Source organism: Gracilinanus agilis, chromosome 5 (assembly GCF_016433145.1).
Source record: "Gracilinanus agilis isolate LMUSP501 chromosome 5, AgileGrace, whole genome shotgun sequence".
NCBI lineage: Eukaryota > Metazoa > Chordata > Mammalia > Didelphimorphia > Didelphidae > Gracilinanus > Gracilinanus agilis.
Genome location: NC_058134.1, coordinates 277053438 through 277064184, shown reverse-complemented (window position 1 = coordinate 277064184; position 10747 = coordinate 277053438). Strand labels below are relative to the sequence as shown.

The 10747-nt window shown below is 36.5% G+C and overlaps 1 pseudogene; it reads right to left on the bottom strand.

Moving 5' to 3' along the window:
- Window positions 1–1354: 1354 nt before the first annotated feature.
- On the bottom strand, window positions 1355–2986 carry LOC123250193 (annotated as a pseudogene).
- Window positions 2987–10747: the final 7761 nt, after the last annotated feature.

The following is a 10747-nucleotide window of genomic DNA, read 5'->3' as shown; positions in this document are numbered from 1 at the left end:
TAATTGCCTTAATTTCCTCTTCATTAGAGGTGAGATCATACTTTTCATTTTTGATGCTATTAATTTGATTCTTTTCTTTCTTTTTTATAAATTAGATTAACTGATACTTTATTTTATTTTTTCCAAAGAACCAGTTCCTAGTCTTATTTATTGGTTCCATAGTTCTTTTAGTATCAACTTTATTAATTTCTACTTTAATTTTTAAGATTTCAAATTTAATTTTTTATCTGGGTTTTAAAATTTTGCTTTTTTTCTAGTTTTTTTAAGTTGCATATCCAGTTCATTGATCTTCTCCCTCTCTGTTTTGTTGATATAGTCACTCAGGGATATACGTTTTCCCCTGAGTACTGCTTCAGCTGTTTCCCATAGATTTTGATAGGTTGTCTCCTCATTGTCATTCTCTTCAATGAAATCAGTAATTGTTTGTTTGATTGTTTCTTTTACCCATCAGTTTTGAAGAATTAGATCGTGTAGTTTCCAATTAATTTTAAATTTGCCTTTCCATGAACCCTTATTAAATAGGATTTTTATCATATTATGAGCTAAGATGTTGCATTTATTATTTCTTTTTTTTCCATATTAGTTTGCAATATTTTATGCCCTAATACATAGTCAATCTTTGTATATGTACCATGGGATGATTCAAAAAAGGTAATTTCTTTTCATCCCTATTCAAGTTTCTACAGATATCTATTAACCCCATTTTTTCTAACATTTCATTCACTTCCCTTACTTCTTTCTTATTTATTTTTTGGTTCAATTTGTTTATTTCTGATAGGGAAGGTTGAGTTCACCCACTAGTATGGTTTTACTATCTATTTCCTCCTTAAGCTCCTTTAGTTTCTCAAAAATACCTGAAAGACCTACCATTTGGTGCATATATGCTAAGTACTGCTATGTCTTCATTATTTATACTACTTTTTATTGGGAGTAATTTTTTCCTTGTCCCTTTAATCAATTTTTTGTAATTTATTTGTAATTCATAAAGTGATTTTTACTTTAGCTTTGTCAGATATCATGATTGCTACTCCTGCCTTCTTTGTCTAAGTTGCAGCTCAATAGATTATGCTCTAGCCTCTTACCTTTACCCTGTGTGTGTCTACTTGCCTCAAATGTGTTTCTTGTTTACAACTTTTGGTAGGATTCTGATTCTTAATCCACTCAGTTATCTGCATTTGTTTTATGGGTGAGTTCATCCCATTCACATTCATAGTTATAATTACTGTCTGTGTATTCCTCTCCATTTTGACTTCCTTCTTTAATCTGGACCTTTCTCCTTTCATTCTTTCCCTTCCCTCTGTTGTTTTGATTTTAGTCTTCTACTTATCAAGATCTAGAGAAGGAGTGGTCATAATTAGTACTCATCATCAAAGAACATTTCTCTCATTTTTCAAAAAGGCCATTCCCTTCAGTAAGGAATCAGAACCTGTCTGGTAGTATGGACCTATCCTCGCCAACTCAAGCTGCTCAGCCATTTCCTGTAGTCCACCCTTGAGATTCTTGCAGCTCTTCATGAGATTCTTGACATCCTAGATGAGCAAGAACAATCTCAGGATCTCAAAGAAGCCCAACTCTTCTTCAGATAGGTTAGAGTTGGTCAGGATTTTGATCAAATAACCAAAGTCATAGCCACTGTGAAATGAAGCCACTTAACCCTCCCCTTCCCATAGCACAACACCCGATATCATGAGGAGTTCTTTAAAATACTCTGTCTCAATTCCTTCTTCCTCAAACTTTTTAAACTGGATCCCTGACATTGCCAGGAACTCAGTGGAGTTCTGGACATATATGTCCTCTGTTAAATTAAACTTGAAGTTGCATTGCCATGTAAAGGTTCCTCAGAGGGTGTTCTTTCTCATTCATAAATGTCAATCCTCGCTGAATTAACTTTAGCAAGTTTACATTACATATCAAAAGTTGGTACTGATAGTGTTATATTGAATCTCTGAGAGCCAGGAGTTCACACTGTGATTGACAGGTGGATCAGTTGGATGTCAGAATGTTCCCAGAGAGGCATGCGGACACAGGAGAGGGCAGTTGGCCCACGGGGTATAAAGCCACCCTAGCAGCCCTGGCAGGGATTCCTTTCTTTCCCTGAGATCTGAGATCAGTGGATCCTGGTCTTTTGTGGGATTGAGACTTGCAGGTTCAACCTTGCAAGCTCTTCCTGCTTGTTCCTGTATCATCAACAACCTGTACCCAGACCATCATCTCTGATTCTACTGCCCCTAGATAGTAGGAAATCAATCATCTTAGTTATCTAGGTTTCCCAGGGCCCAGGAGGGATCTGGGAAGTGGGCAGGAGAAGAAGAGGGTGGAAAGGGGTGGATATCTCAAACTGGTTAGGCATATCATCTAGTGAAGAAGAAGCTGAAAGATTATACAGCAGTTTGTCTACTCTGGTGTGGCTGTGGCCAGGCTGTGCCAGAGAGAAGCTAACCATCCTAATTCCTTTAATTGCCTACAGTTTAGAGATTCATCATTATCATTTTAATTAGGGTCTCTCAATACCTCTATCCAATCCCATTATCCTTTTGTTAAATACAATCAAAGTTTTAAAGTACCTTCCTGAAGTGGTTATTCAAAGCTTCTTTGGGAAGGGAGAGACTCAGTCAGATACCAACAGTTACAAAGCTAGAGACCCCATTATATAATATCAATTAACCCCAGGTGGGTCCTGAAGGGATATCATCCATTGACCTAAAGGATCCTGCCTGGGCAACTGTTATAAAGGAGGGAGGTGTCATCTCATCCTCTCTCTATATTTCTTCTACATACATCTAGTAGAGGAGTATCTTTATTATAACAATAGTCAGCCTTACTTCTAAATTCTCCAATAGGTCTTGCAAACACCTAGAAACTTGGTGTCCATGGCAACATCATTATACTTTTGTATAACTTGACAAATTTTCTTCATCTCATCATGCAGGTTCCAAGCCCAAACTTCTCAAATTCTTTGGCTATGACCTCCTGTTGCTTCTGGCATAGTGGGAATGCAAAGAATTTAGATAACAACAAGCATCCAAATATTGTACTTGATTAAAGAGTCATTTTATAAATTAAGTTTTCTTAGCCTTTATTTTTGTACCTCCCCTGGTGCTGATGCACTGTCTTTTCTCCTCTGCCCCTCATCCTTGCCATCTATTTTTTTAAGCTGTTGTTCTTTTCTCAATTTTCTTCAACCTCTCTTATTTGATTTTTTAATTCTCTTTTTTTGAGCTCCTCTAGAGTCTGAGTCCAATTTCCTGGATGATTTTAGGTTTTGCTTGATGTTCCTTGGATCCTGTCCTCCTCTTTTGTTTCTGTTTTTGTTTTTGTTTTTTGTTCTTTATCCCCAGAGAAGTTTCCATCATAACTTCCTTCTTTGTCTTCTGTTGTTTACTCATATTTATTTTTTCCCTCTTTGTGGAATGTACACTTGCTCTTCTGTTCACTGGACCTATGTGTTTGAGTTGTTCTGCACTAATGGGAATCTTAGGTCTTCTCTCTCCTCTCCTGGTATTCTAGTTTAGACTGTTCGAGCTCATCTGCTGAGCTAATTCATGCTAAAGTCAAATCTTCACCAGCTGCCACAGAGGCTGAAGGTGCCCAACCAGCTGACCCTCCCCTACCCCACTTCCTCCCTACAAGCCACCTTCAGAACCCTGAACTTCACTTGGTGAAACCAAGGTATGCCCTTGAGGCTGTAGCCTTTACCCTGGAATCCTGCAGTCAGCCTGAGTCCTTTCATAGGTCTCAGCATAGTAGTTGGGGAAATAGACTTTCTCTGACCACCCTTCAAATTGTGTTCAGGATGAGAGTCCTGTGATCCATCTTGTTTTGGGGTTTAGATTTCTGCCTTTTTTGAAGTGCTTTTTAAAAATAGGTATGGAAGGATCGTCACAGATGTTTCAGCTTCTGATACTTCTAAGTTTCCATCTTGACTCCACACCTTGCTATGTTCTTGCAATATACTTTTCTTTACTTTGTACTCTTCATTTTTCTCCCCTTCTAGTCTGTTCCAAGCCCTCTTCTCCAATTAAAATTCTATACCTTTCCTTCTGCCCTCTTTATACTCTCCACATCGCTCATGAGAAAAAGTTTCTGATATACAAGGGTTGAGTTCCTTCTATCATATTTATTTGTCATTTCATGTATAGATCTTACCCTCATCCATTTTTTTTGGTATTCCACATTCTTAGAAATATCAATTCATGTAGGAAATAGTGTAAAATGAAAAAAAAGTGTTAGAGTAGTAGTCATGGGATATTCTTGGAGTCAGGAAAAGCTGATTGCCCTACTTGGTATTCCTCACATAAGACACTCCATCTACTGACTTTTCACTGGCTATCCTAAATGCTTAGCATACTCTCTCTCCTTCTTTATTCCTCCTGTCTTCCCTGGTTTCCTTCAAGATTCAGTTCTAATCCTACCTTATGCAATAGACCTTTCCACTCCACTACCAAACCTCATTGCACTGCTTCTGAGATGACCTGCCGTTAACATGTAGTAGGATTTAATTTATAAATGCATGTTCGCATGTTATCTCACTATTAGTATGTAAGCCCCTGGAGAGAAGGGATTGTTTTGATTTTCCTTATATGCTCAACATTTAACACCTGCCTGACACACAGGAAACCATAAATAATTAGTTACTGGCTAACTCTAATTCTGTTTCTAATAATTGTAGATATGAGACTGTAGACAATTCACTTAACCTATCGGAGTCTGTTTCAGATCTTTAAAATGAGGACCTTTGGCCAGATGGGCTGGAAGTTCTAGGCCCTTAGCTAGTATATTGGAAGTAGCACCTGCCCTGAAATCAGCAAGATCTGAATTCAAATCTTGTCTCAGATATTTACTATCTGCAGGACTCTGTGTAAGTCTTTTAACCATTAGCTTCCTCAATTGTCAAATGAGCTGGAGAGAAAAATGGCCAACCACTCTAGTATTCTTTGCCAAAAAATCTCAAATGGAGTCCCAAAGAGCTAGATATGACTGAAACAACTGAAAAACCACAAATACCATTCTAAATCTAAATATAGGATCCTATTACAGAGACTGGGAGATCTGTGAGAGTCATTTGGGACTTTGTAGAATCAAATGGCTCCCTTATCCCACATATTATTGCTTGGCACTGTTGTGAGGGTTATTTAGCAATTAATTTAGTATTAGTGTTGGAACTAGCAGGAAGGGCTGGAGGATCACAAGATGGAATGAAGGAGCAGGAAGTGGGGCTTGTGCTCTGAGAGAGACTCCATTAGTGGTTGGGGACATAACTGTTGCTAACCCTGGGAGATCTCAGAGTTAGGGAAAAACTGCATCCAGATTCCCTTGGATCCTGAGAGGTGGAGGCTTTCAGCAGTGGACAACAGACCTGCAGAACAGCACCAAGTGGGGAAGTGGTTTGTGATCTGGTGGACAGCATTTCAAACTCACTCTCCCTACCTGGGTACCTTGGATCACTTGGTGGAGTTGGCTCTTGGCATCCTGTGACCATCCTTGGATTTACCGTGAGACCCCAATTGAAAGCCATCCTCAGGCCCTTTAGCTGAGCTGACCAAACCTGGCTGGAACCAGGTTTGGAGGAGCTTTCCCTGTGACTTCAGTACTGCTTCCTTTGGGCCCTGGCTGGCTTAGGTCAATAGAATAGTGTAGTCAAGTCCTTCCCTGCCCCTGTGGTTTGCCCTTAGGTTGTAAGTATAGAATTCCTTATTCCCATTCTTCATTATAATTTCCCTCAATCAGACTGTTATAAAATTTTACCTTTTTTGCCTGCTAGTTCCATAGACCCTGGCCTAGGTGGACTGAGTGACTGTTGGGCCAACTGCCATTCCTGTGATAGTTAACAGCTTGGCATTAAACTCTGGTCTCCCTATCCTGGTTGGTCCTATCTCTCCTTCAACTCAGTGTGAACCCACAAACCAGGAGTCAGCAACCTTTTTGGCCGCAAGAGCCATAAACTCCACATTTTTTAAAATGTAATTTCGTGAGACCCGTACAGTGCTCACAGTGCCGCTCCTGTAACAGCGCCTGAAAAAAAAATTGACTTTATGGCTCCTGCAGAAAAAGCCATACCTGGCCCTCAAAAGAGCCAGATATGGCTCGAGAGCCATACGTTGCCGATCCCTGCCAAAAATCATTTAGTTACATTTTAATAATAATAGTTAACATCCCAGGTGCCCCACCATTACAGTACCTAACACAGAATCATAATTTCTAAGATATTTAGCTGCACTATTAAATAAGCTAATGATCTCTCAATTCAAATATCAAAATTGAAATCTGATTCAATTTGAGACATAATAGAATAAACCTGAACTTTCTATTGAACCACTTATGAAAGATAAACATTTTTATTAGATTTTCCAGAATCTTTGCTTTGTTAAAATTTCTTCACAGGTTAAAATATAGGAAAAGCAAAATTTTAATATTGCTACATGGAAATTGCATACATTTTGTACATAATTTAAAATTTCAAACTTTGTTACCAATTACCAAATTCAACTATCACTTTGCCATATCATAGGTTTGTGTTTGACCTAGACATATGGTCACCTAGATCAGCCTTCCAACCATGGATTTAACCACCCATGGTTAAATCATCTTTTCTTATTATCCTCTATGCTGCCAAAGCCTTGAAAAGGTTCATCAGCAGTGGCCCTATCTTTTAAAAGAAAAGACAAGAATATATAATGTAACACATTTTGACTACATATTTTAAAGTAAACTAAAAAAACCAATCTTTTAAAAATCATATTGAAAAATAATATAAAAAGAGAGATAAATTTTCACTGAAAGCAGCATTCCTGATGAATCTCCATGTAGAATGTAAGAATTTTTAGACTATGGCATTTCAGATTTCCTTTTGCAGAAATCATCCTTTTGTAAGTACTTGAATTGAACTGTACTTTGGGCTACATACTATACAGACATAGCCTCAAATAGGCATATATTCTTATATTCTCATGAAGAGATTATTTTTAGCCAAAGGAAACAAGATCTAATCTTTATCATGCTGCAGCTGCTGGCATTTGCTTTTTTACAGTCCACCTGGTGATCTCTCATTTCCAGGAAGATGAATGAATTGGATACATAGTTTTCCATTTTCCAGGATGTTATCCCTTCACTGGAGAAGTCCTATTTTCATCTTTGCAATTTCATAACATCATAATTATATTATTTAAGAAAGATGACAGCTTTCCTAAAAACAATTTCATTCCCAAACGTCAACCCCAAATTCTTCCTTCCTATATAATGTATTTCAAATAAAATGGATCTATTTTTGTGTTATCAAGTTGATCTAAGTTGTGACTTAGGTAGGGAAAAAAAGATGATTCCACTGTGTAATGCTTTGCAAAGCATCTGCTTTGATAGCCATTAACTGTACAGCTGGTCAAAATACTTTCCACATGTTCATTACTAGAAAGGAAGTTTGCAAAACTATAACCCATGACTCGGTGGAATATTAGTAAAATGTTTCAGTTATTCATTGCCATTTAAAAATGTCCATGTGGGTTTGTCAGGACAGCTTTTGAAATGTAACAAAATAATATCCTTACTTTGTCTTAATTTGTGGACAGATGGTGTGAATAGGGCTGAGTGATGCACAGTTCTGTCCCTTAGCTTGTCAGGACTTATTTACAGCACAGGAACCATCCTCTGATGGCTGATTATCTGCTTCATTTAGTAGGAGGGAAATTAACCTCTGGTTTCCATGCTGATGACTCAGCAGGTAGTCTACCAGTAATGCAAAAAATCATCCCCAAAAACACTGGTCTTCAACCCTAACAAGGCCCATTAAAGAGCCAAATTGCTTTATTAGACCCAGGAGACAGAGATAATCATTTCAGTCCACTAGCTGGAAATCATAAAGTTCAGGGGGAATTAAAAAACAAGAGAATGAAATGAAATGTTTTTCTCCCTCCACAAAAGATGGTAAAATCATGTTATTTCAAGTAATAATTTTACATAACTATTAAGACCATTATACCTGTGATTTGGAAAAAGAAAAAAGAAAACAATAAATTAGTGTAGTAGACCCCATAGTTAGGCTCATATGCCTGATGCTATGTAGATTCCTTGAGAAAAGTCATATTTAAATCTGAATATTGTGATGTCAGTTTAAAGGTTCAATTTTAAGCATCACTGATAAATGGTTGCTTCTGCTGGGTAGTTCTAGAGTGACATTAACAACCAACCCAGAAATCTATCTGAAATTCCTGTGAATCTTAGTATTAGGAAGAAAGAGTTTTCTTCCCCTAAACCCCATGATAATATGTTTTGGTATTTCTATGGGAACAAAAGAAAGTGATGTCATAAGAGATAATTCTAGGTAAATTGTATTGATTTGAACTTCCCAGAAAGAGTAACACTGAGGAAATATAAAAGGGAAGATGAATTGTGTCTGTTTGGGGGGGTGGGAAATCCATGTACTTATTCTTAAGGGTCTGTGTGCAGATCTATACTACTGTACTATTATTAGTTGGTTGGAAATATTGTCTTCATTCACTTGTTATCACTGATTTTGGTTGGGGTTTGGAAAGATGAAATGCAGTCCAAGAAACAATAATGGGTTCAAGCCCCCCCCAAAGCTGCCCCCACCACAAACTTTAGCTCCCATAACCTTCCTGTCAAACCCAAGAAGTATTAAATAAGAATTTATATTAAAAAGTATTACACCTCTAGAAGTTTTTGGTTGCAACCCTTGTGAAGCAATAATTGTTATTACTCATTACTAAGTGGTTTCAGGATATAAGACAGCATGATTGGTCATTTTATCATAATATATAACTTTCCATATACCTTAAAAAGAAAACTTTCAGGAAATATGGCACAAACATTAGGAAAAGTATACAACATACATAATCCTGTCAGAATTTTTTTGAGTAGAAATAGAAATAACTAGATTTCTGAGGGAGAGTGATATGAAAAGAACCTTGAGGATGGAGTAGAACACTTGGATTTAAGCATTAGTTCCATTTTTTAAATTACCTTCTCTAAAGACCACTATCAACAACCAGAGGAAGAACTGTGGGAGTAGAAACACAGAAGAAAAACAATTGCTTGATCACATGTGTTGATGGGGACATGGTTGGGGATGTAGACTCTAAATGACCATCCCAGTGCAATTATCAATAATATGGAAATAGTTCTTGATAGAGGACACATGTAAAAATCATTGGAACTGCATGTTGGCTATGGGAGGGAGATAGAAAGAGGGGAAAGAAAGAACATGAATCATGGAACCATGGAAAAATGTTCTTAATTAATCAATTAAGTAAAATTTTAAAAAATAATTTTAAAAAGAAATATTCATTTTCTAAAAAAGAATAAAATAAAATTACCGTCTCTATCATGAGCAAGTGCTTTTTTAGCCTCTTTGAGCCTCATTTTCTTTAGATGAAGAATAAGAAAAATGATGTTTGCACAACTTACCTCAAAAGATAAAATGTAAAGTAGAATGTGAATATTGGGGCTCAATAGTAAAAGAACAAAGCATTGTGGGAAAAGAAAAAGAATTGTAATCAATATCCTTTCAAACTAAAAGTAAAGTCATCATTTCATAAACATTATCTTGAAAAATTTAAAAGAGAAATTCTGCCCAATGAGTTATTTATGTGGAAATAGTGGACAAGCAATTGTGCAAAAGCCAAGGAATCACTCTTTTGGAGTGGGGGGTGGATTAAGAAGGAGTATTTTTTAGATATAATAAAAACTTAAAAAAAAAAGGTTATTAATCTTGGCTCTGGAGACTGAGGTAGGACAATACAACAGAATCAGGACTGAAAAATGAGAAAATCTGAATTGGAATTGCACCTCTGATGCTTTCTCTAGTTTGACTTCAGGCAAATCACTTAAGTTCTTTCAACTCAGTTTCCATATCTATAAAAATGTGGAGGTAGGCTTGAAGGTCCTCCAAAATTCCTCCCAGATCTACATATTATTTTCTTTGTGACTTTGGGGAAATCATTTCATTCTTTTGGGCCTTGGGTTCCTTCTTCTGGGAAATGAAAGAATTTGACTAGAATTAGGAGGATTTAGTGTGTCATGGACCCTTTTAGCAGTATTTTGAAGCCAATAGACTTCATATTGAATTATAGGTTTAAATGTGCAAAATAAAGGAAATGAGTTCATAATGGAAACCAATTATATTGAAATACAGGTAGCTGACCAATAAATTATCTTGAAGTCTTAAATCTCTGATCTCATGAATATAAGTAATAAATCCTTAGTTAATTCTTTTTCTTGCATATTTCCCTTTTCAAAAATGAAACCACCACAGGAAACTAAAAGATTTAATCACTAAAATGATGAAAAAGGACAATGAAACACAAAGGGTATGTGGAAGTGGAAGCATTTGCCCTGTTATAATTCATAAGAAGTATGTGTTCTTTTTGGTTTTGAATATGACATTTCTGGAGCTTTTCAGTTTGGAGTTTCTTGCATGAATTAAATGTTGGGTTCATTCTATTTCAATTATATTCTGATTCTAATAGCTCTAGGTAGTTTGATTTAATGATTTAGAAATGTAGTAACATTTTTGTTGGTTTGTATTTTCCTGGGAGCCAAAAATTAAAAAAAAAATTCTTCTTAGTAAGCTGACTAGGATAGTTGTTTTTGATAAAAGATAACTTACCATTGGCTTCCTTTCACCACCAAGATCAAACAAAAAACCCTCCTTTGACTATGAAGAGCCTTCCATTAAACTACCTCTCTTTCCAACCTTTTTACACACTTGTATGTACTGGGTTTTTAGGTGACAACT